This window comes from Macrobrachium nipponense, chromosome 18, assembly GCF_015104395.2.
Source record: "Macrobrachium nipponense isolate FS-2020 chromosome 18, ASM1510439v2, whole genome shotgun sequence".
Lineage (NCBI taxonomy): Eukaryota > Metazoa > Arthropoda > Malacostraca > Decapoda > Palaemonidae > Macrobrachium > Macrobrachium nipponense.
This window is the reverse complement of record NC_087211.1, coordinates 67507688-67533414: the sequence shown is the minus strand read 5'-3', so window position 1 is coordinate 67533414 and position 25727 is coordinate 67507688. Positions and strand designations below refer to the sequence as shown.

The following is a 25727-nucleotide window of genomic DNA, read 5'->3' as shown; positions in this document are numbered from 1 at the left end:
CCGATGAATGATGGTCTGTCACTAGTTCGATAGCCCCCTTCTCCAGCATCTGATCTACTGCTAGATGGAGAGCTTGATTCATTATGGGTCTCTGTACCTGGCCGTCAGTTCCCTTGGGATGGATCGTCAAGGGAGGTCTTTCAACGAAGGGATGAGGTAACCTCTCCTCAAAATAGAAAGGTCCAAGGATCCGCCCCTTTTTGGGCCCAGACTTCTGCAAACTCTAAGAGTCTGGCGCCCACCGTTTGTTTGAAGGACTTGCAAGTTATTTGGGGGCTTTAACAGACTTGGCGAAAGTCTTACCCCTTCTTGAAGGTCTACGACCTCTAACGTAGAGGTTCTTGATGACGATGCCCCTCGAAAGGGTTCTCGAACACTTGCTTTTTCCTTCTTAGCCTTGGTAGGGAAGGAAGGGCGAGGTTTTTCTTGCCGACTGTGCCAAAAGGTCCTGGGTGGCTTTGGCCGAAAGTGACCTCGAAATGTCCTGCACTCGATGTTTCGGAACAACTGAGTAGACAGAGGAGCAAACAGCAAAGAAGACCTCTGAGCATGGAGACCGACTTCGTTAAGAAGGAACAATAAACCGATCTCTTCTTCACGATCCCGGCCCCCATAAAGGGAGGCGATTTCACTCGCTCCGTCTCTTACTGACTTGTCCATACAAGACAAAACACACATAAGATCTCTGGTGAAATTGACTCTGGCACTTCAATTTTCTTGGCTAGGACTCCCAACGACCAATCAAGGAAGTTAAATACTTCTAGCACTCTAAACATACCTTTGAGCAAATGATCCATTCATTCATTGCCCAAGTCGTCTTAGCAGAGTTAAGGCAGTTCTCCTTGTCGAATCTACCAGCGCCGAAAAATCCGAATCAGCCGAAGACGGTAGACCCAATCCTAAGGGCTCTCCTGTTTCGTACCAGAAACCAGCGCGTCCTGATAACTTCGAAGGAGGAAAGCGAACATCGTTTTCCCCCGCTTCTTCTTTGGAAGCCATCCAGGAACCAAAACTCCTTAGTGCCTTCTTCATAGAAAGAGTTGGCTTCATCCTCACACAAGAAGAACTCTTCGCTGTCTTCGCCGTTGAAAAAAGAAAAAAGTGAGTGAGGAGAAGGAGGAGCCGTAGGCGTAAGGGAATCCCCAAAAAACTTGTAAAAGTAGCTCTGTAAGCTTCTTGTAAGAAGAGACAGCAGCAGAAGTGTTCGGTTCCTCATCCGAACCTTCCAGGACGTCTTGTCGAGGCGAGCGCGGAAGATCCTTAGGTGACGAGGGATCCTAGCAGGAGTTGAGCGAGAGGTTTGGAGAACGCCCTCTCTTAGAAGAGTTCACATCCACTGGAGAACGATGAGAAGATCTGGGAAGTCTACGATGAGACTCCCCCTTCGAGGTATACGGAAATCTCAGCCGAAGGAGAGGTAGGGCTCCTACTCCGAGAATCCTCGGAAAACATGCCGCAGGGCGCTTACGAGGAGGCGAGCGCCTACTATACTCTATGCACCTATCCTGAGGCGAGCGGCTGCCGGAGAAGAAAGCGCCTATCGAGAGCAGAGCGCTTGCGCGGCTCTCCATACCTGTCCAGTTGCGTACGATCAACGGAAGTTCGACTGGAAGGCGAAAATGCGCCTACTAGGAGGAAGGCTGCTTGCGAGACTCTTGACGTCTAACAAGAGGGTAACATTCAGGAGAAGGGCGCTCAACACTAACGAGCGCCTACTTGGAGAAGGGCGCTTCCGGGATTCCTGGTGCCTACCAAGAGACAAACGGTCAGGAGAAGTGCGCCTAGAAGCGGGAGAGCGCCTACACGGAGAAGGGCGCTTGAAAGACTCTTGTTGTCTGCCCTTAGGAGAATAATCAGGAGTATGACGCCTTAAAAGAGACGAGCGCCTACTAGGAGAGCTATGTGCAGTAGGCTCTTGGCGCCTACCTTGTGGGGAGCGGCTAACAGAAGGCCGTCTATCATGCACACGACTCCTACCAGACTCTAGATGCCTGTCAGGAGAGAAGTCACGATCCGATACTCGAGGAGAGTGACATCTGGAAGAAGAACGCCTACTTGTATAAGGGCGCCTTCTATAATCTTGAGGCTGCTGAGGAGAAGTCTCACGCGAGGGAGTTTGAAGAAATCGCGTGATGAGCAGGTGCAGTGCGCTTACCGGAAGCGGGAATCCAATCTGGAGAAAAAACTTCTTTCTCCATAGAGCGTCCTACCGATGTTTGGCGCCTTGAAATTGAAAGAGAGCCAGGCGAGCGAGGGCGCTCAGCGAGCGAGGGCGCTCCCGCGAGCGAGGGCGCTCACGCGAGCCCCCACCTTCATACGAAACCTCCACATATGAAGGAGAACGATCCTCTGAAGAGCGGCGCCTAGATCTCTTGATCGGAGAGAACGTCCTTCTTCCTACGTGATCTAACTGCTAGAGAGTCTGCTAGCGCCGTGATCTGAGCTTGAAGTCCCGCGAGTACTCTCGTAGGAGAATCTTCTATTTCTTCCTCGGCAGCAGGCGCCGAGCGCGGAGCGCGAGAAGAAGAACGATCATAGGATTTCTTGGGTTTCTTCGCCTCCACCGACGATTCTTCCGGGAAAACCTCCGGACTAGAAGCCAAAGGACTGCATGGAGCCTTCCAAGCCCTCTTCAACGGCGCGACGCATCCGGGGAGTTCCAACCTCTCTTCGGAGAGGGAGACGACGAAGAGGAGAAGCATTGGCGTAGGAGCTCCTTCTTGTAGCGATCCGAGGCAGCCTGGGAGCGTACTTCAGGATCTGCCGAGGGGACGCCTGACGGTGGGGGCTCTCCCTAGCCCTCCTGCGGCTTTCGCTTTCCTACTCCACTGGAACTGGGAGTCTGGAGAGGTCTAGGCCTAGAGGCACTAAGGAGCCGGTCAGACGCACCCTCCACAACACTGGGGACACTGCACTGATCACTAACACTCTCCTTACCTTCCAACTGACGAATCTTCTGATCCACAGAACGATTCTTGGCTTTCAGAGCTGCCGCTCCGAGGCGAATCTTCGGCTTCGGTGCGGGGAGCCGGGGGCTGCAACTTGGGAAGAAGGTTCTAATTCTACGTTAGTACTATTAGGATCCACATCCAACTCACTCATTCTAGATCTGCTAGAACTTCTAGAGGAAGCCTTACGCACTCTATCACGTTCCAACTTCCTACATAAGAAGAGAGAGCCTTATATTCTTCTTCATTCAATCCCTTACATTCACTACAAGGGTTACAAAAGCACATTCATTCCCCCTGCATTTCATGCAAACCGTGTGGGGGTCTACCGAAGCTTTCGGCAACCTCACCTTACATCCTTCATTCACGCAAACCCTAAACAAAACCGAAGTTTTAACTACCGATTCTAGATCAGACATCGTTAAAGAAAAACAAACTCAAAATCAAACCGGTTCCACAATCAGCGTATGCCACGCCAAACAAAGCGAATACGTCACCAAAAGAAGTCCAAATTAACTCCAGGCAAGCGAGAATCAGAAAAACTATCGAGCAGAACCGACACAGTTGTTATCGTTGCCGCGACAGAGAAAAATCTGACAGCTTACGGGAGTGGTTCGTACATCCGCCACCCAGCGGCGGGTAGGTAGACCACCTGACCTACCTGTCGCGTGTGCCGCGAGTTTGAAATTCTGTCGGAACGTCGGAGACTATAGCTATGTATATATCTGTCAGGGAAGTTCATGTACAAAATTGTATATTGCTCCTAATTACCAATTCAGTTTCCAGAGGCGTGGGGGAATTGATAATTTAAATAACTTTTGATAATGAACCCAGCGGTAATTTTTTTTTTTTTTTATTATTACAGGGTTTGCGGCTTGGAGAAGATAAATGCGTTGACATTGACAAAGTTGGGGTAAAATTATCAACGCAATGAGATTAAAAATACCAGAAGGAAGCTTTAAACAGCGGGTGGAAACGAATGTCACAAAAGTCCAGAAGTAAAAAGCTTACACCCCTTCATGGTCGACTACAGCGTAGAAGCATTAGAACCTTCTGCGTTGACTAGTGGGAGGGAGTCGAACTTATGTCTACTTAAACTGAAGGGAGCATAGAGCACAACAACGTTTTCTACACTGGCGGAAGAACTCTACCTTAACCATGTAATGGAACTAAAGTATAAGAGGAAAATAAAAATATACAGGAACTAAAACTAAAAATACTGGAACAAAAGCTAACGTTATTAGTAATCATCCTCGTTATTGATACATATTAATTTTTTTCTAATTTTCTCTTATGCTTCTTATCTCCTCACCATGATATTAGCTTAACATCATGGCGAGGAAATAAAAGATATATCTTATTCTGATTTCTTTTTGGCCTTGGTCGCACCCAAACATCAAGTTTTCAATATCGTGGTCACGAGAGAATATCTCTAATAGTTTATCTTTCCTCCCAAATCTTTTGATATCCTTCCTCGTTGTCGATAAGCAGCTATGACTCGTTGTCTCCCGTTTGATACCTCGAAGTCTATCTACTTTCCCTCTACATGAGCTTCTTGTGTACAACTGTTCTTCTCCGCCAGTTTTATAATTTGCTTCATCATCGTCTTTTAGTTATCTACTATATTTAACTCATTTCTCTTGGTTCTTTGTAGTTAGTTTAGCTAATCTTCCTTTTCTCATCTTTTTCGCCTTCTAAGTCTGGTTCCTCTGGTTATTGAAAATTAAAGGGCGACAACAATTCTTTACTCGATGTAGATTAACAGCTCCTTCCCTGGTTTTAGATTTCCTCCGCAACCTCTTCAAACAAACTGAAAAATAAAACGTGGAAAACTGATATAATAATTTAAAAGTACAAAAAATAAGTATTTAGTACAAACTAAGTTAAGCTTAGGGGACCTAATAATTACGCATCTTTAAAATTTAAACTTTTATTTGTTAATTCCAGTAGCTGAGGTTCAAATGATCAGCAACTATAATTGTCCAAAAATGTGTGACACTTGTTTCCTTCAGTATTGGTAACTAAACCAATTTACTCGAGATTAAAGAAAATACTTCCAAAACAACATACTACTTTCCTGCAAAATTTAAGTGAATAAACTCCTATAACTATTCAATGTGAAAAACTTCCTTAGTACGTATATTTATGGGAAAACTGTCTATGACTAATAAAGACGTGCCCACACCTGAAATTATAAATCAAATCTAACACTAAACTTTTCAAAGTAAAAAAATTAACCTAATATTAAGCACTGGAGATAATGTCCCATAGAAATATTGGCTATTTTAATATTTAATATAACTACTGCTCCTCTATCCAATTAAAAAAAAAAAAACTTTTATCTTAAAGTCCTATCTCAAAATTGAAACCTCATTGAGGAAGTCTAGCAGAAGGTTCAAGAAATATATATTGAAGAAATATATATTGAACAATTATGGCAGCATTATTAACTTACTTTTAAGGCTAAAATATTTACTTGTAATTTAAAAGGTACAGTAAATAAAACTAGAAATGATGAAAATGCCTCAAGTACAAGAACACCTAGTAACTTCAATCCTTTTCATAGGTAAATTTCTTTATACTACTATCAGAAGCTTTAAAAATCCTGAAATACGTTACAATGCTTATTTTACCCAAACTTATTTTTGAATGCCCTTTATTCTAAATTCTTAGTACTATTAGTCCTAAAATTTCAAATCTATAAATTTATTACTTTATTTCGTTAAACTGCGATATTAGTGATATAATGGTCTAATATGAATTTGATGTATCATTTATAATAAAGGTTCCTACCACAGGCAGTGTCAAACACCTGTCTCTTGACCTAGTCTTAAGTAGCACTTGAACTTCGTTATCTACTGTTTTCACAGAGCTATATAAAAATTTTTAAATTAGGATTCAAAGGAGTCTAAAGTTACTATGATTCACCAAATATATTTAATGAACTAGAATGACCAATAGAACATCCCCCAAGCCACATCTTGCATATATGAACATTACACCATAAAATCTTTTCCTTTCCAACTGTTTAGAGAAAATTTTCTAGAGCATAAATCTGTACATGAAAATTTAAATTAACATCCTATAAGGCAAACAACTAACCAAGAATGTAAATGAAGATTTAAGCCGACAACCTATAAGGCAAACGACTAATCAAGAATGTCAAGGAAAATTTAACAGCCTTTAAGGCAAACACTAACCAAGAATGTAGGGGAAGATTAAAATTAACTGCCTACATTGTCCACAACTAAACAAGAATGTTAAAGAATATTTATCATACCCTACATGGCAAAACCAACCAAGAATGTAAACGGAGATTTAAAACCAAGAATGTAAAAGATTATATTTAACTCACCAAGAATGTGAATGATTTAAATTAACAGCCTGCATGGCAAACAACAGACCAAGAACGTAAATGAATATTAAAATAAACTGCCTACATGGCAAACAACTAACCAAGAATGTAAATAAATATTTAAATTAACAGCCCACATGCCAAAACCACCAATCAAAAAATGAAATGTATTTAAATTTAACATCTTATAAGGCGAACATTTAAATTAACAGCCTACATGGCCCACAAATAACCAAGAATGTATAAGAAGGTTTTCAACTAATAAGAATGCATAGGAAGATTCAAATTATACTAACCAAGAATGAAATATGCTAAGAAATTTAACATAACATACTAGGTCCCAGATGTTTACATCATTAATAAAACTCGTTCTGGTGTCCTATCAAAAAGGCTTTCTGGCGTTACTGGTTCACATAAATTTACAAAAGGAATACTTCAATTCGATTAAAGCCAAAATTTTAATATGAAATACATGAAGACTGTCCAATAAGAGCCAAAGGCGTTCTTAATAGCAGATAAACGAACTAGACTGACAATAAGAGCTAAAGGCATTCCTAATAGAATATCTAGACTTAAGAGGTAAAGGCATTCGTAATAGGAAAAAAACTTACTAAGTTTCTTACCTTGAAGAAATTCAGGTAAATCCTAGTCATCGAAATTTCCTTTTAATTCATTAACCACAGTAACACCCTTCACCTTGACGTACTGAAGCGAATCTTCAAAGCACTTACTTCCTTCAAAATATAGCTCTAACTAAAAATTTTCTAGGCGTAAACTATTGAACTTCAGTAACCACATGTAGGAATAACTTAGTACCCGGAACTGTACACGCCTGAAAAATAAAACCATTATTAAAAAATACACTAATAAAGTTCATCAGGCTAATTTCTTTATACTACTATCAGAAGCTTTAAAAATCCTGAAATACGTTACAAGGCTTATTGTACCCAAAGTTATTTATGGATGCCCTTTATTCGAAATTCTTACTAAATTACCTATATCTTCACATTCACAAACTAAGTTTCATAAAACAAATCCAACAATCTTCACTGAACTGTTCATTTAGCAAGTTTATCTATCCGCAAAATTAAATATCAAGAGGGGTCCAGATATGAAAGCTATCCTTTTCACGTAAATTAATAGTAGACTACTTTTTCAATACGTTCAAAATATAAAAAAACAAAATTGCATCTTACAAGTTTCCATAAGTATCATAAGAAGTCTTAACTCGAGATACTCTATTTTAAAAGGAAGCAAATCTCAAATTGGCACTATTTCCTTCGTAGTTTCCAGATTTCCTTTGTAGTTAAAGGTCATTCCGGAATAATTGTTCTACCATCGTTCATTGCAGTAGTTTCAAAATAGGTCCAGAATATTTTTCCTCAACAGTATTTTCACAGGAAAACCTTCCATCCTTCGAGACAATTCTCCAGTCCTGCAAGAAATTAGCAGAATTAGCAGCAGCTCCACAAGCATTTTACAGTGCACAGTCAAAGAAATCTCAGAGCACACATATTCGAATGGACTTACAAAAATATCCCCGCTAAAAGAAGTAACAAGACTACCGTAGTTTCTATTACACGTTGTCCCTGACACATTATGTACTGTAGTTACAGACTCTCCCTTCCTCCCCCCCCCCTTCCTTCCCCCCCCCCCTCCTTCCCCTTCCTTCCTCACCCCCCCCCCCCCCCCCCCCCCCCCCATCTTTCTCTCTCTCTCTCTCGTACCGCGGGAACCTGAATCCCCGCCGACATCCAGGGACTGCTTGTACACTAAATATTAGATAAAATAAATCAAAAGACGGACTTTTCTATTCATCAGATTATATTGTTTTTGTAAACTTGAATCACTCCTGTGTGAACTCCACATGTTGGAGTTGCAAAAAATTCTAAATCATCTTTGGAAGCATCCACATACCTTATGGCAAATTTCATTACTTCCGGCTACAAGGCGGCAAAATTGGCATTAAATCAAATGTAATTGTAGCAAGACTTTCCTCTTACAGTTTGTGACGGCGACTAATTAATTCCATGAAGATCTAAAGCTTTCACAGCAGCATGGGTAACAACTATTAAAAACCATATATACACAGGACCAGGCACCAATTTCGTCGCCAGGATGTCTTATGACGTCATGTCAAGGTATTCGAGCGACAAACTTTAGATATAGAATTTAGGCCAAAGGCCATGCGCAGGGACCAACGGAAACAGGACAGTGGAAAGGTTTGAAAGGTGTAGCAGGTAAGAAACCTCGCAGTTGCACTATGAAATAATTGTTAGGAGATCGGTATGGTCTTGGCCTGCCACCTCGGTGGCCGCGAGTTCGATTCTCGGACATACCACTGAGGGGTTAGAGATGTGTATTTCTGGTGATAGAAGTTCACTCTCGACGTGGTTCGGAAGTCACGTAAAGCCGTTGGTCCCGTTGCTGAATGACCTCTGGTTCCATACAACGTAAAAACACCATACTAACAAAATACGGTGAAAGGAATGAAACAGTTGCAGCTAGGGGTCGAAGGGACACTGCAAACCTACAGTGAACCCCCAAGAGGTGCACTGACGGCACTAGCCACCTTTTTTTTTTTTTTTTTGGGGGGGGGGGGGGTGGGGGGGGGGGGGGGGGGGCGGAAATGTCAAGAAGATGGTGTAAAAACTTTTGTTATATCGAACAGAAGTCTCGAATTAGTTAAGTGGCGAGATTAAAGGATACACCAGTCAACAAATACCAACACAGCAGTGTGCATTGCAGACTGAATAGTGAAATCTCTGCAAGAAGCCTGCGTGTTGACTCGAGCAGTTTAGCTAGAAACTTTTATAGGTATGAAAAAAAAAAAAAAAACATCGTTTAAACTATTCCTTTTATTGGGATTATAAGGCATTTAAACAGTTAACTTTGTTCTAGAGAACATTAAGTAATTACATGAAGCCTCATGGAAATCTGAAGATTAAGACCAGATCATTTCTGTAATACTGTCTTATCTGACCTTTTATATAGTATGCCAAACATTAGTGCTAAGTTGACAGACTACTGTAGAAATGAAAGCAGTCGTGTCGTAATCTTTAAAACCATTAAAATATTAATCCAGGTGGTATAGTGTCTTGTTCATACTTGATACTTTTGTGTTTTAATTCTTTTATACGGTTTGACTATTTGACATACGATTTAAAGGAAATCAGTTTTCACATTCTTTGGCTTCGCAAGTAGTTATATAATATGCATTTTTTGTTTATATAATATGCATTTTTTGTGTCACTGTTCTTTAAAAGGCCACTTTAACACGCAGAATATTGAAATATGGACGTATTTAATATTCATAATTCTTAAGTAGGTTCGATGAAAGGATGTGGACTTTCATTCATAACGCAAATTAAATTTGTAATGAGGACATTTCCCCATTATTTATTTGGTAAACGTGTAACTCGAGCGTCAAGGCAAACCAATACACACAGCCCCCCCCCCCACCTCTCTCTCTCTCTCTCTCTCTCTCTCTCTCTCTCTCTCTCTCTCTCTCTCTCTCTCTTTCTCTTTTCTCTTTCTCTCTCTCCAAGCGATCAACGGCTCGCGACCTCTCCTCTCTCTCATCTCTCCAAGCAATCTCTCTCTCTCTCTCTCTCTCCACCTCTTTCAGGTAATGAAAATGAGAGAGTTGCATCATAAGAAAATACATTTATTAACAATGAATAAATAATGAATTAATAAAGTCTTACAGACGAACTCAAAAACCCCCCAACAGTAAAATGTCTGACAGTATGCAGCCATCAAAAAGTCTATATCCATCGGGACGCCCTTTCGGTCCCCCCATTGCCAGAACCGTTGGTTTCAAAGAGACAGAACACATCCCGTAAGTACACACACAAGTTTAACAATCAGAGATTAAAGATTGAATATTTCCAAAATGTCAAATAGGTAACAAGCCAGTCTTCGGCTAAAACACTTCAACACTCACCCAAGCAGCCGGAACACTTAAAGCACTATATAACAAAGACTCCCGGTGAGCACCACGGCATCTTGCCTTTCTCTCGAAGATGCCTCTATCAAAATCCCCCATAGACTTGGGTATCATAGATTATCAATAGAAGAGGCGCACACGCACACACGAATGCACAGTTCGTTAGCGCCTCACACTTACTGGCTTCATCCAGTTTCACAAAGGCACTTTGAGAAGAGTTCATAACTGTCGTACATTGACTTGTCTAACCAAGCAGTTTTATCTCATGCCACCCATAGAAACCCATTGTTCAGCTTTCTCGGGTCGTTGCTTCTGCTCTGTTCTTCACATTCCATAGGTCACAGCGAACATATTGGCAATATATTATTAATCAAAAACCCTAGGCCTAATAAATTAAACCATATTACCTGAACAGCAAAAACATTCCTTAGAAAATACAGAGGGAAATTTTATATTAACACCAAGGCCTAGTCACTTGTTTAGGAGGTTCTTAGTTCTTGTTGAAAGAAAACCATATTAATTTCTCCGATGGTAATTCTTTAATCTGGGACATTTAGATTACCACCACGCGTCATATTGCTTCTAGAATATTACCGCGTGTCATATTGCTTCAAGAAAAATTATACTGCGCTGTTTGCCTGACATACATTGTTCTTGAATGAGATTTTCCCAGGAATTGTTTGGTTACCGAGAAATTAAGAATTGGAATAAACATCCGGGATTTGCTTTTTGCATTTAACCTCGTTACTGAATTCAAGCCATATCTGTAAAAATTTAACTTTATATTCACTTAGATAACATTTGACTAAGCTATCCTAATATCTAACAAAACCTTCGTAGCCGTTTGTTTCAGTGAACAGCAACCTTTCAGTTTGGACCAAACTGGAGTTCATTTGTTTTAACATCAAACATCTTACAATCTTTGATAAGTGCAGACCTGTTGATTGAACAAATTGTTCCTTTAATTCCTTACAGAGCGTTTCGAAGGGAGGTAGTGCCACTAGTGCCTCATGCGGTGCACTGTAGGTATTACTCAAGGTTCTTTGCAGCGTCCGTTCGGCCCCTAACTGCAACACCTTTCATTCATTTTACTGTACCTCTATTCATATTCGCTTTCTTCCATCTTACTTTACACACTAACAATAGATTCAAAGTGCAGCTGCGAGGCTTTCCTCCTCTTACACCTTCCAAACCTTTTTACTGCCAATTTCAGTTTCAGCACTGAATGACCTTTTAGGTCCCAGAGTTTGGCCTTTGGCCTAAATTCTATATTGAGTCTGCGTTCCTACCTATCTACCTTTCGTGCATCATTAATCTGGTTATTTCACAGTAGAACTCACTAACATTGGAACCGTAATTTAAGGTGCAAATTAATTTACTGCCCTTTTCAAGGTATAACAATTTAAAATAGCAGGGATAAAACAGCAGCACGGCACCTGAGTTACACACCCAAAAAATAACCTTAATTTAGAGATAAACTATTTCCATAATTACTATACAAAACAGCAGCATATTGCATATTCAAGAACTACTTCAAAGTTTAAAAGCTCTTTTGAAATTGCAATGACAATCTAAAATTACCAACCAACAGAGTCATGTGATTAATATATGAAATCGGACATAACTTTCTGGATTTTAAAATCCTCCTATTTCACACAGCCATTCAAAGTTCACTACAGACATCAACTTCATGCAAGTTCACTACAGACATCAACTTCATGCAAGTCACTACAGACATCAACTTCATGCAAGTCCACTACAGACATCAACTTCATGAAGTCCACTACAGACATCAACTTCATGAAGTCCACTACAGACATCAACTTCATGAAGTCCACTACAGACATCAGCTTCATGAAGTCCCTACAGACATCAGCTTCATGAAGTCACTACAGCATCACTTCATGAAGTCCACTACAGACATCAGCTTCATGAAGTCCACTACAGACACTACAGACTCGCTAATTCATGAAGTCACTACAGACATCAACTTCATGAAGTCCCACTACAGACATCAACTTCATGAAAGTCCACTACAGACATCAACTTTGTGAAAGTCCACTACAGACATCAACTTTGTGAAAGTCCACTACAGACATCAACTTCATGAAGTCCACTACAGACATCAACTTCATGAAGTCCACTACAGACATCAACTTCATGAAGTCCACTACAGACATCAACTTCATGAAGTCCACTACAGACATCAACTTCATGAAGTTGATATTCATGAAGTCCACTACAGACATCAGCTTCATGAAAGCCCACTCCAGACGTCAGCTTCATCAAAGCCCACTCCAGACGTCAGCTTCATCAAGCATCCAGACGTCAGCTTCATCAAAGCCCACTCCAAGCTACAGCTTCATCAAAGCCCACCCATCCAGACGTCAGCTTCATCAAAGCCCACTCCAGACGTCAGCTTCCCATCCAAAGCACTTCACGACTCCAGCTTCATCATCAAAGCCCACTCCAGACGTCAGCTTCATCAAAGCCCACTCCAGACGTCAGCTTCATCAAAGCCCACTCCAGACGTCAGCTTCATCAAAGCCCACTCCAGACGTCAGCTTCATCAAAGCCCACTCCAGACGTCAGCTTCATCAAAGCCCACTCCAGACGTCAGCTTCATCAAAGCCCACTCCAGACGTCAGCTTCATCAAAGCCCACTCCAGACGTCAGCTTCATGAACGCCCACTCCAGACGTCAGCTTCATGAACGCCCACTACAGACATCAGCTTCATGAACGCCCACTACAGACATCAGCTTCATGAAAGCCCACTACAGACATCAGCTTCTTGCTTTCATGGATCATAAAATCTTTCCACCTGAGGAAGTGGCAACTTCATCTCTTATTAAGATTTACTCGAGATACTACACTTTACACGTGCCAAACTCCTCCCTTACCTAGCAGACTCTTCCGTCAATATATCATCACTCGAAAGCATACCTGGTAATTCTAAGCCCGCATTCCGCGGTACAGTAGACTATGGCAGTTGACGTTTTCCCATGTTATTTTACCTGCTGAACAAGAATTTAAAGTAATATTTATTCGGTCGACTGTAATTAAACCGTAAATTACCTCTGAAGACTACGTGACAGTACAAGGGGTACGATGTACCAACTACAGAGTTCAAAAGTAAATAACAAGAGTAGTTACAGTCGACCGTAAAAATATTACCCTAAACTCTTGTAAAGTATGCAAAATAACATAGTCTACTTCGACTGAACAATCTTCGAAGTGTTGGTTCGGGGCCATGAAACAAAGCGCCATATTTGAATGCTGGTAGGGGGTGGGGATACGTAACTAACAGGGAGCCTTATGTCCGATAAAGGGGGAAAGGGGTGGGGGTACCGGAATAGGAAGGCAGAGGTACGAGTTGGTAAAGCCACGCTGGGATATGGTGGTAAATAGTTCCCAATAAATATCACCGATATCAAAAACACTAAAACACAATATAACAAAGTACATAAAGATTAGGAACCTTACCTTCAAGAGGTGGAGGATAGTTCAGCAGCCGCTTTCACGAAGGCATGGAGCCTCGTCTTGGGGTCGTGGAAGTGGATTTTAAAGTACGCCACTGCCGTGATCTTGACAGTATATTACCAACCTTTCATACTGCCCCGAGTGATGGGCTGACATGTCCTTATAACTAACGAAACAGTTAACACATGTACGGCGTAGAGTCGAGAGAGTCGAGTTAGTAATGAGGGCCGGAGGTGGTGGAGGTGCCTGGGAGTGCTTCCGCCATCTGGCTGGTTGATAAGTGAAGTGAGACACTGGCAAGTTCGTCAGGAGGAAGAGGGGGGGGGGGGGGAGACCACGAAACATTAGGGAGGATGGGTGGGGGGTAAATATTCACGTTTGTGAAAAAAACAAAAAAACACGAACACTGTATTGTAATGGGTGGGCAATATAGGAAATGAGGAAGGCCTGTTTGGGGGTAATCGAACTTGACAAATGTTGAGTGAAATCGAACAAACATAACTTCTTTTATGTTTATGAAACCAAAGTTATCGTGTATTATTATTAAAGTAAAAAATATTGCAATGAAACCTTACAGTAGGGACACACATTTTACATAAGAGCTAATAATGCATACATACATGAAAATATATATATATATATCTATACACTGTTTTTTACATCTGGTATTTACACATCTGGTACTTAAGTATAAATTATCAAGTACAAGTCTAAGGCCATTTTAGTGAATAATGAATAGAATATTAACAAGTTTCAAGGATCAGAGTGGCCAGTTCAGGGGGTGATTGAACATAACAAGAAATGTTGAGGAAAAGTGTAAAAATTGTGTAACCTAACCAGTGGGCTCCCCCAATCCCCATAGCACCCTTTAAAGGAAGGCAATCTTAGAAGTGTAACATATAGGTTAGGATAGTAACCAAACCAATCTAACCTAGTAGAATGTGCTACCTGACTGGGCCCACCCGTAACCCCCCTTAATTAAAGGGGGTTAATCTTAGAAGTATAACATAGGTTAAGATCGTAACCTAACCAACCTAACCTAACAGAACATGTTGCCTGGCCGTGGGTGTAGGGGGGGGGGGGCGCCCAACTTCTTAGAAGTGTAACAAATAGGTTAGGATCGTAACTTAACTAACCTAACCTGACCTGACCTAGTAGAAAATGTTGCCTGACCGGGGGGGCTCCATCCCCCGTACCCCCCCTTAAAGGAATGTAATCTTAAGAGGTGTAACAAAGGTTAGGATCGTAACCTAACCAACCTAACCTAACAGAACATGTTGCCTGACTGGGGGGGGGGGCTCTGCCCCCCCATACCCCCCTTAAAGGAAGATAATCTTAAAAGTTAACATAGAGGTTAGGATCATAACCTAGCCATCCTAATCTAATAGAACAAGAAATTGTTATGGGTCAGACAGGCATGTAAAGGTGAATATAGAAAAAAGGGAGAAAAATGCGTGTGAGAATTGGAATGTCTGTAAAATTAAAAGATGTAATACCAGTTTCACGGAAAATGTAATCCCAACAATTTCAAAAAGTATACCACCATCACTTTCACGTCATTGACAGAAAGGTCTCGAAACATTCTAAAACCGCCTTCTAGTCCCACCCCTCAGGAGACTTTCAGTGGCCTGCCCTCAATTGTAACGTAATATTGTAAGATGTATAAGGCAACATTATGAAGTGAGAACAAGTCAGTGCACATATTAAACAATATTTTGATGAATGGAACAAAAATAAAAGCTTGAAATAATATTACACAATTACAAAACAAATGAGGAAAAGGAATATAAGTAACAATGCATGAATCCGGTATTTCTACAGAAGCAATCCGCGGTGGCTTAGACTATGGCAATTGACTGATTCCTATGTTATTTGAGTTACTGTACAAGATTTAAAAGTAATATCCATTCGGCCGGCTGTAACTAAGCAGTAATTGACCTTTGAAAGTTACATAATAGCCGCACCAAACTCAAAGGTATATTAAAGTTTAGTTCCAACCAAACGAAAAAAATATTCCTTACAACCCTTGTAAAGCAACTAAAATAACATAGATAATGTCAATTGCCATAGTCTAAGTCACCGAAGAACGGTCCTACAGGAAGGTACCAAGTATTCGTTTACGGTGAAGGAGATGTAAACACAGCCGCCATGTTTTAAAATTCGCCCCAACACCAACGGAGCCATAAAAAATTTTGGGGGTTCACTAAGGGGGGAGGGCGGAGTGGGGTTAACGCACAGGGGAGGGCGGGGTAAGGTGGAAGGTACGAGTTGTCTTAGCAGCACCCCACTGAATAGTAACATACCTTGGCGCAACTTTCGGCGAAAGCCCAACACTCACTTTCCTAAACATAATAATTAAGAATAATGTTTGGACCTTACCTTAAAGGGTGGAGGGTACAAAGCAGCAGCTCGCTTTTAAGAATGCGTGGAGGCGGGTCTTGGGTTCCTCAAAATGCAGCTTGAAATAAGGCAACAGCCAAGTACCCGACGAAGTTATACATTCTCCTCCCGTATCTTGGAGTTGACTGAATGGGGGCAAAAGACCTGCTTTCTCAGGAGGCCGTGGTCCCTGGCAAAAACCGATTAGTCGATCATAATTACCTGAGTAAAAGGCAGAAAAATCTTTGTAACTCATGTAACAATTGTTACATGAAGTTGGCAAAGAGTTCCTGGTGAGGGGCTGGGCGAGCGTGAAGTAGATGCAGCAGTGGATGTCATGGCGGCAGATTCAACAGTGTTGGAGTTCTACAGTTAGGAGGTGGCAGGAGGCCAGACCGTAGAAAACAGGGTAGGAGAGGTGGGGTGGAGTAGTAAAAATGCTTTGATGCTAGTTGGTTGAGGCAGGGTGGGGCTGAGGTAAATGAACAAGCACTTAACAAGATAAGTTGGCAATGTTAAGGGTAATAAAGTAAATGGGTAGTTAAGGAACTAAATGTAAATGTGGGATGGGTTCAAAATATGAAATAATACAAATACATATATAACGGGCCCAGGAGGGGGTGGGATTTAAGTCCTGGGTGGTAAATGTGTAATAGAGGGGCCTTATATTGTTTAATAAATACAAAAGACCAAATTAACATAGGTTAGAATATAACAAAACGAATTAAACTGTAGGGGATGTTGCGACCAGGGGTGGGGTTGGGCCTCTGTAACCCCCCTTAAAGAACCAAACCAACCTAACATAACCTAACCTAGCAGGGGATGTAACCTTACTAGTAGGACACTTAACCTAGTAGGCAATGTTTGCCTGACCAGGGGGGCTTTGCCCCCAGTACCCCCCCTTAAAGGCCTAACTTAACCTAGTAAGGAATGTACCTAACCTAGTAGGAATATTGCCTGACCAGGGGCTTCGCCCCCCGTACCCCCCCTTTTAAAGGCCTAACCTAACCTAACCTAGTAGGGAAATACTAGGCCATAACGTAACCTAGTAAGGAATGTACCTAACCAACCTAACCTAACCTAGTAGGGAACATTGCCTGACCAGGGGGGGCTTCGCCCCCCCGTATCCCCCCCTTAAAGGCCTAACTAACCTAGTAAGGAACGTAACCTAACCTAACCTAGTAGGGAATACTAGGCCTAACGTAACCTAGTAAGGAATGTAACCTAACCAACCTAACCTAGTAGGGAATATTGCCTGACCAGGGGGGCTTCGCCCCCCGTACCCCCCCTTAAAGGCCTAACCTAACCTAGTAAGGAATGTAACCTAACCAACCTAACCTAACCTAACCTAGTAGGGAATACTGCCTGACCAGGGGGCTTCGCCCCCGCCGTACCCCCCCTTAAAGGCCTAACCTAACCTAGTAAGGAATGTAACCTAACCTAACCTAGTAGGGAATATTGCCTGACCAGGGGGGCTTCGCCCCCCCGTACCCCCCCTTAAAGGCCTAACCTAACCTAGTAAGGAATGTAACCTAACCAACCTAACCTAACCTAACCTAGTAGGGAACATTGCCTGACCAGGGGGGCTTCGCTTCCCCCCCGTACCCCCCCTTAAAGCCTAACCAACCTAGTAAGGACGGTAACCTAACCTAACCTAGTAGAAATACTAGGCCAACGTAACATAAGGAATGTAACCTAACCAACCAACCTAACCTAACCTAGTAGAATATACCTGACCAGGGTGGGTTTCCCCCCCCGTACTTAGGCCTAACGTAACCTAGTAAGGAATGTAACCTAACCAACCTAACCTAACCTAACCTAGTAGGGAATATTGCCTGACCAGGTGGGTCGCCCCCCCGTTACAAGGCCTACGTAACCTATAATTGGAAAGGTAACCTAACCAACCTAACCTAACCTAACCTAATAGGGAATATTGCCTGAACCAGGCTTCAACCCCTGTAACCTTAAGCCAAACCTAACCTAGTAAGGATGGTAACCTAACCAAACCTAACCTAAGTAGGTAATACGAATGTAACCCCCCCCCCCCCCCCCCCAACCCCCCCCCCCCCCCCCCGGTATCCACCCTTGAAGAACTAACCAACCTAGCCTAACCGGGTAACCCCTTCAAGGAAGTAAAACTAGTAGGTAAACCAAACATATAACAAACTAAACCTAAGGGTATATGTTGCCTAACCGGGGGATGGGATTTGGCCCCCAGTAGGTAAAATGACATATAAACCTAACTTTGATGGGTGTGGAAGTGTTGTAAAATGTAAAAAGTAACCATACATACTGCGTAATAGTAAGGAAACTGGAAGGGAGGTGTAAATTGTAATGTCCTGTAAAAGTGTATAATGGAATATATTGAAATGCAGGTTTTATAAGAATAATGGCAAACCTATATATTTAAATATTATATATTGAAATGTAGGTTTTTTAATAATAATAATGGCAAACTTAATATAGGTATTGGTATCGGTGAGAAATGCATTGTAAATGGTGTAACGTAAAGAGCCAGTCGTGAATACTGGAAAGGGGAGGGATTGACTTGTGTATAAATGATATAGGGAGTGTGTATGTAAATATGCAACGCAATGTGCAATTTCACGTAACAGGTAGGTAGTAGGTAGGTATCGAAACGTCCTAAAACTGAGTTCTATATCAACACGTAGGCATTTTTAGGTGTCTGTCCTCAATTATAACATAATATTTCAAGTATATATGGTGAATGATTAGGTGGGGTATTTCAAAACAGTTATTATACAAATACTATGGAAAAATAAAAGGAAATAAAAGGAATAAACACTAGAATTCACATATGTTTAATAAACAAAATAGGGTAAATGCTTTTATGTTAACTCAACGTATGGTTACCAGCCAGGGTTCCCAGATGACACCACTACCAACCAGCCAAAGTCTACCATGAAACCAGCCAAAATCCCGCCAAATGGTAATCCAAACCAACCCAAATAACCGGCAAATATATGTGCGTTATATCTATCTTTATAAATGCATATTTTTTATCATATATATGCTTGTATAGCGGCATCATAGTTTTAGTTAGATATAAACTAATATAAGAATGCAGGAAAAAAAAACAAGAGAAGAATTGAAATTTTGAAATGAGGAGGCTCGTTCCCTGAGAATCCGGCAGCCTGTTTTGTGGTCATCTGATATGTGTGTGATTTTTATTTTAATTCCATCTACATATTTTGCTTAAATGTTACCAAGTTTTTACTGAAAACCTATTCAAATTCCCAGATTTTCCTGAAAACCTTCAAAAATTCCCAATCTGGGGAGAGATTCCTCAAACGTGGATCAGTGTTTAGCTCAAATAGAAAGTGTTTGAAAACCAGCCAAAATACCACTAACCAGCCAAAGTGAATTTTTACCCACCAAATTAGGAAAAAAAAGCCAAATTTGGCGAGAACTGCCAAATGTGGGAACCCTGTTTACCACCCAATCCTTCACTCAGTCCGGTAGCAATGTAGGGGTCATACTGTAACGTGTTTGGCTAAATACATATATCCCTCCCGTAAACCCCCCATTTCTTCTTTCCTCACTAAGAAGTCCGAGTTTAGGCCAAAAGCTCCCTTACAGTTAGCGCATGCGCAGTAGCATTAGCGCATGCGTAGTAGGATTCATTGTTGTGGTAGTAGTGGTAGTAGACAAATATGGATGTGGAACGGCTCCACTATAGCTAGTTTTGTTATTTCTTATTTCCGCCTGTATTTCGTGTTTTTTAAAAGTGATAAATGTGGGAAATACCACAATAACACGGCAAAATCTCCCCCAAGTGGTTTCTCCCCACCCCACCCAAAACCCCGGTTCCCATCTGGGGTCCCCTTAAAGTAGGATAGAGTTGGGGTTTTTGTCCCCACCCAAAACCCCGGTTCCCAATGGGAATCCCCTTTACCGTAGGATAGAGTTCAAAGGTAAATTAGAGTCGTCCGAATAAATATTACTTCAAATTCTTGCTCAGGAGGTAAAACTGCATAGAAAAACTGCAACTGCCATACTCTGGGCCGCCGCGGATAGGTACACTAGATCTACCATGAATCCTCCCCAAAAACCTCCTATCACAACGTAGGGTTAATAATGCATCAAGATTGGTTAAATACATGTAAACCCCTACAAACTCCCATCATTGATCTCCTTAGGAAGTTTGTGTCTGAACTAATAGCTCTTAATAGCAGTGGCAATAAGTGGATTTTGGCTATGTAACGGCTCCATTATTGGTTTATTTATCGCTTTATTTAAGCTTGTATTTCGTGTTTCAAATGTCATATATAAGAGGAAATGATACAATAACACTACAAAACCTTCCCCCAAGTGTTTTACCCCACCCAAAACCCCGCATTCCAATCGGTCCCCCTTACCGTAGGATCAGTTGAACGGAATAATTCGCCCAAGTGTTTTACCCCACCCAGAACCCCGTATTCCCATCGGTCTCCCTTACCGTAGGATAGAGTTCAAAGGTAAATTACACGTTAATTACAGCCGGCCGAAAAAATCTTAAATTCTTGTTCAGGAGGTAAAATTGTGTAGAAAAACGTCAACTGGCATAGTCTAGCTCGCCGCGGAATAAGGGCTTGATCTACCGCATACCTTGCTAAAGCAGTACGAATAGATGCCGTATCACGGGAATACTACATTTGGGATTACATTTAAAAATTAACATTGCCCAGTTGTCAAAAATTCCCCTCTTTCAGGTGCCTCCATGCCAGGTGCAAACCCGATCACAGCCTGCAACAGTTAAAGGTCCACGAAACAACCTAACTGTTACAGAAGCGCTAGCTTAAATCCCTCTAAAATTTACTTCAACAAAATTTTATGGGAATATTTACTGAGGCGGCGGCGCTATGTTAGATCCAAACCACAACTTCTACTTCAACCATGTATGTACCACTTATGGTTGCCACTTATCGCTAATTTATAAATACCTATATTTAAACAATCTTGCAAACTAGCGCGTTTTAAAGTGTCAAATGGGGTCTTTGGGTAAAAAAACTTATCTTGGTTTTCGAGTAAACCACCAATTGTATTTTTTTTAGTTGTCCAATGATTTGACACCTGACCATAAAAAAAATGACAATTGAAAGTTTCGGCATAATCCCACCTTTTTATATCTAGATTTTACGCCAAAAAGTTTATGCCCAAACTGTGCCATACCTTACAAATTGCCGGTGAATTTTAGTTACTATATTTTATGAAACATGAAGAAAACTCCCCCTGTAATACAAAGGGTTTTAATTACCTATAACAATGGGTAGAGGAGCTCTGTTTAAAGTTATGTCAAATGCAAAACAATTAAGTATGGAATCAAGAGCTCACTCCAAAAAAATTTTAACTTAAGCACCGGACTTAAAATATATTCGGACACATTTGGTCAGATTCGGGAAGGTAATTTACCCCACTGCTATACGATGCATACCCTACTAACAAGGATATTTTATAGTAAAAGCCGAAATCTCATTTCACATAACACGGTTATGAAACAATACAGTCTACAATTTAATTTCCATGTATATCCAGACTAATTGCAATGCTCTATTACTCTAGTATAACCCGTAGTTTTCTCAGGCTTGGTAATAGTTCGGAAATGCCTGACAACAGTTACAAAATTAAGTTTGCCGTAAAAATCAAATGCATTTTTATTTATATAACGTAAGTTATCAATTGCTACAATCAACGACGTATACCTACGCCGCAATGCCGGCATCTTTCCTTGCTTTTCAAACTCTTACAGAAATTCCAGAATTAATTACAAATACCCTATGGCATAAAGCTTTCGTGGTATCAAGCTTAATTATATCCATATGAATAACACTTCATTTCTTCTCTTCTGCCTTTTTTCCTAAAGGCCAAAGCCTATAGTATTGTACCTAAACATTCTTAACGTGGAAGACTAAGACAACTTCTGTTGCATACGCAGGAAAAAAATACTAGGCTTAGTCAACAGGCTAGACTCAAAAATGTTCAACACCAACTTAACCTAAAAACCTAAAACCTATATTATAAAATTCAAATATAAAACATTGCACGAGAAACATACCTTCCAGAATATGCAAAACGTGAAACCCAAATTAACCACAACCGCCAGCAGATCAACAAAAGTTTTCAAAAAGTGGTAAATACCCCTGAGGGCTGAGTCTCCTTTACATGGCAATGGCACTTCAAAAAATTCCAAAATATTCACAGACTTCCATATCTCCAGTAAAGACTAAAGAGTGGAAAAACAATCGCCTCTCTTTGATTGGCTGACAAAGATCAAGGACTCTCTAGAGACACAGTGACACTGAAAACAGCGGAAAGCTGTCAAAAACAAAAAAGAAAAATGGAAATGAATGACCTGAACCAAAATGAAAACGTAAATGAAAACCGAGTTCTGGAAATCAAAGATCAAGGAGTTTTATATCATTAGTTAGTATTCATTTACGTATTATTTAGTATCAAATTATGCACTGAGGTGTGTTAGACGACAATCTATAACCCAAAAACGCAACTGGTACTTCGAAGACTATGCTTGACTTACATGAATGTGTTTTTTTTTTTTTTCATTTTATTCGACGTGAATCTTATACTCAAAAGCAATTAATCTACCCTTTTCATTGCTTCGTCTTACAAGGAGAACACAAGGAGAATAAATCACTTCACAATATACGGATTAGGATTTGGATTTTATGCTTCAACATTTCAGTATTTTTGAAGATTGCTCCGTATATAATGACTGTGTGAAGAGATATATGAGGGAGTTGGCATTGAGCGAGGAGGATGCACTGGACCGAGGGAGACGAAAGAATGTGTTGAAGAACCATTACAGCGACCCCAAATAGGGACAAGCTTGTAGAGAAAGAAGGAGCGGAAGAAGCTGTTATATGTGTTGGTGTATATGCACATATGATTTATGATTCACATTAAAAAGGTAAGCTCTTGAACCATTTTATTACCTATCTCATCACGCGTAAACGTTCCGAGTCCTACTTATGCAAGCAACAGCCAGAAGTCAATATAACCGCTTAATTCTTGGTCATGAGTTGGTACTTGAGGCGTGTTAGTCATCTACTTGCGAAGTAATTAGCTCAGTTCAGTTCAAGCAAGACTTCCGGTGCTAAGGCAATGATCAATGCATTTGACAGGAACGAATGTATTAATGTAATCCTTATCATAGAGATTTTGGCATTCCAAACCTTTTTATGCTGTTAATTAAGTGCGTATAGACCATGATACCTTTGGTGATTAGTTTACGACAAGCAATCATCATGATTATTTAACAAATAATATTCTTGCCACTATTTCTATAAGAACGTAATCAAGTATCGTTGATCGAATGTTGATTATTTAATAGAAAAAAATGCACAGGGTATTATAACAATTGTAAATTTTATTTTGGAAACCGAATCTGAGATTTTATTTGACCTATTATCCGCTGGGCTCACTCAATCGGTGTGTGTGTGTGTGTGTGTGTGTGTGTGTGTGTTTGTGTGTATTGTGTGTGTGTGTGTGTGTGTGTGTAGCTTCCGATTTCAAGAGTGAACCCAAGGTCTCAAGAATACCAGGTCAACCTACCAACGACGATAAATGTGTCCTCTACTGTGCAGTGCTTGACCATTCTTCGATTCCCTCAAACATTAACCTTAGATCTCTCTTTCTTCTCCTATGATCCTGAGTCATACTGCTTTTCCTCTGCCTTAAAATTTACGAATGTTCTTTGCTGACAAAGCGTAAATGATACTGAACTAGACTGGTTTTTCTGTCTATCTCATAAGTGGCTGTGAAAAAGACGTAATTTAACAAGGTAAAACTACTGCTAAACTGAATTAAAACACGCTATAGTAGCATGGGAAATGATGAAGACTTTGATAAGGGTGTAGTAATTCAGTCTAGCTAATCACTGTGTTTAGAAGAACAAAGGATATGACTGACATTAAACAATACACAGGAATACAAGAAGGATAAGACAAAAATTCTATCTACGAAGATTTACTTGAAATGGGGTGGAATGAAAGATAAGCTCATTTATATATATATATATATATATATATATATATATATATATATATATATATATATATATCTATAAAACGTCGGTATTCGTGAATGAAATAACACGAAATAAATATAAATGTAAATCGTAAAAAAAATAATTCCGGTATTATAAAAGGTTATAAAATCACGCTACAGGTGTCGAGATAGCAATAATTATTTTCAAAAAATTAAATTTTTTATTTATCTATCTATTTTTATTTTTTTTATTTATTTATTTATTTATTTTTTTTTTTTTTGCCATCATGACGTGGCATCCGACTAATAACTTGTTCTAAAACTTCAAACACTTCAGCAGAGAAAAAAGTATCGGCAGTAAAAGCAACAAAATGGAAAATATCCCCCAGGGTATTTACTGAATGAAAAAAAATTTTTAGCTAGAAAGATTAGGTTTCAAAATCCGAAAGAAACAGCAAAAGAAATAGCAACGTGAAATGTGGAAGAGGAGGGCAGAAAATCCCTTTCGTTTCCCGACTCGTTCATATTCCTGAAGGCAATTTTGATAACCCAAGTTCAGATGGAGGATCTCCTGAATTTTCTTTTTTCCATAACAGCGAAAAGAGAGACTGTTTTTTGACTCCCCGAACCAGATGAAAGATTTGACACCAACGAGTCTCGAGTTCCACTTTCTTTGCCCTTTTTCCAAAATTGTTTTGGACAAAAGCCTGTTTTTTTTTTTTTTTTTAAATAAAATTATTAACTCGATAACGAGTAAGGTGCCGTATCGTTACAGGTTTGTTACCTTGGAAAATATACTTACGAAAGAAAAGTTTTTTGTTACCTTACAGGTATGGTGTATAGTCCATTAAATATTAAGATTCCGTGTGGTTGGCTTATACGTACTACATTATACAATGAAGATAAAAGCGTTGTCTCTGTGTAATACAAATACTTGTATTGGAATATAAAGGTTATATCTTCTACATGTTGCAAACGAAAACTCCAGACATTTGTGTATTATTTTATGAACAAATGACAAAAACATTACTTAATAATTACAAAAAGCAAAGAAAAAACAAGTAAATCTTCGTACTTTATACTTTACAAAGATTACCCATGAATAACTACGATCAACATTATTTTCCATACACAATTTAGCAGCTAAGATTGTGTTCATAAGTGACTCTTTAACTCTTTATCTTCTCCATAAAAAGACCACCTTAAAGACCCAGTCATCTTAACGAGTGAGGTCTTACCTCCCAGCGAGAATCCTTTTTCAGATTTCCCAATCTGAGTCACAGGTACAATGTTGTTCATAGTTTCCAGTATAATTAAAACTTCATCCTGTTAACGCTAGTTAGTTTTCAAACTAATGCTCTAGTTACGGTGATTACTATAGTAGATTCGCATCAACCGTGCATTTGATGTCTAAGCCAGTCTCTTACGATGCTCCTGATTGTCTGTTGATAACCCAATCACGGGGCTGGAAACTCTCAGTCTCTCTCGAGAATTCACATAGGCAGGATGTATGTTCCACCTCTCCTGTGGGATACTTTTGAAAGAGTATCCCTCAGGAGAGGTGGAACAAGATCCTACCCATCTGAAATCTCGAAAGAGACTGAAAATTTC

General features: G+C 40.3%; 1 long non-coding RNA gene across 1 annotated transcript in view; it reads right to left on the bottom strand.

The window, feature by feature from the left end:
* LOC135196775 (uncharacterized) overlaps positions 1-22326 on the bottom strand; it is a 67209-nt gene extending 44883 nt beyond the window's left edge. Inside the window, exon 1 of the long non-coding RNA XR_010310471.1 lies at positions 22168-22326. This is a non-coding gene — a long non-coding RNA (uncharacterized LOC135196775). The remainder of the gene's footprint in view (positions 1-22167) is intronic.
* Positions 22327-25727: the final 3401 nt, after the last annotated feature.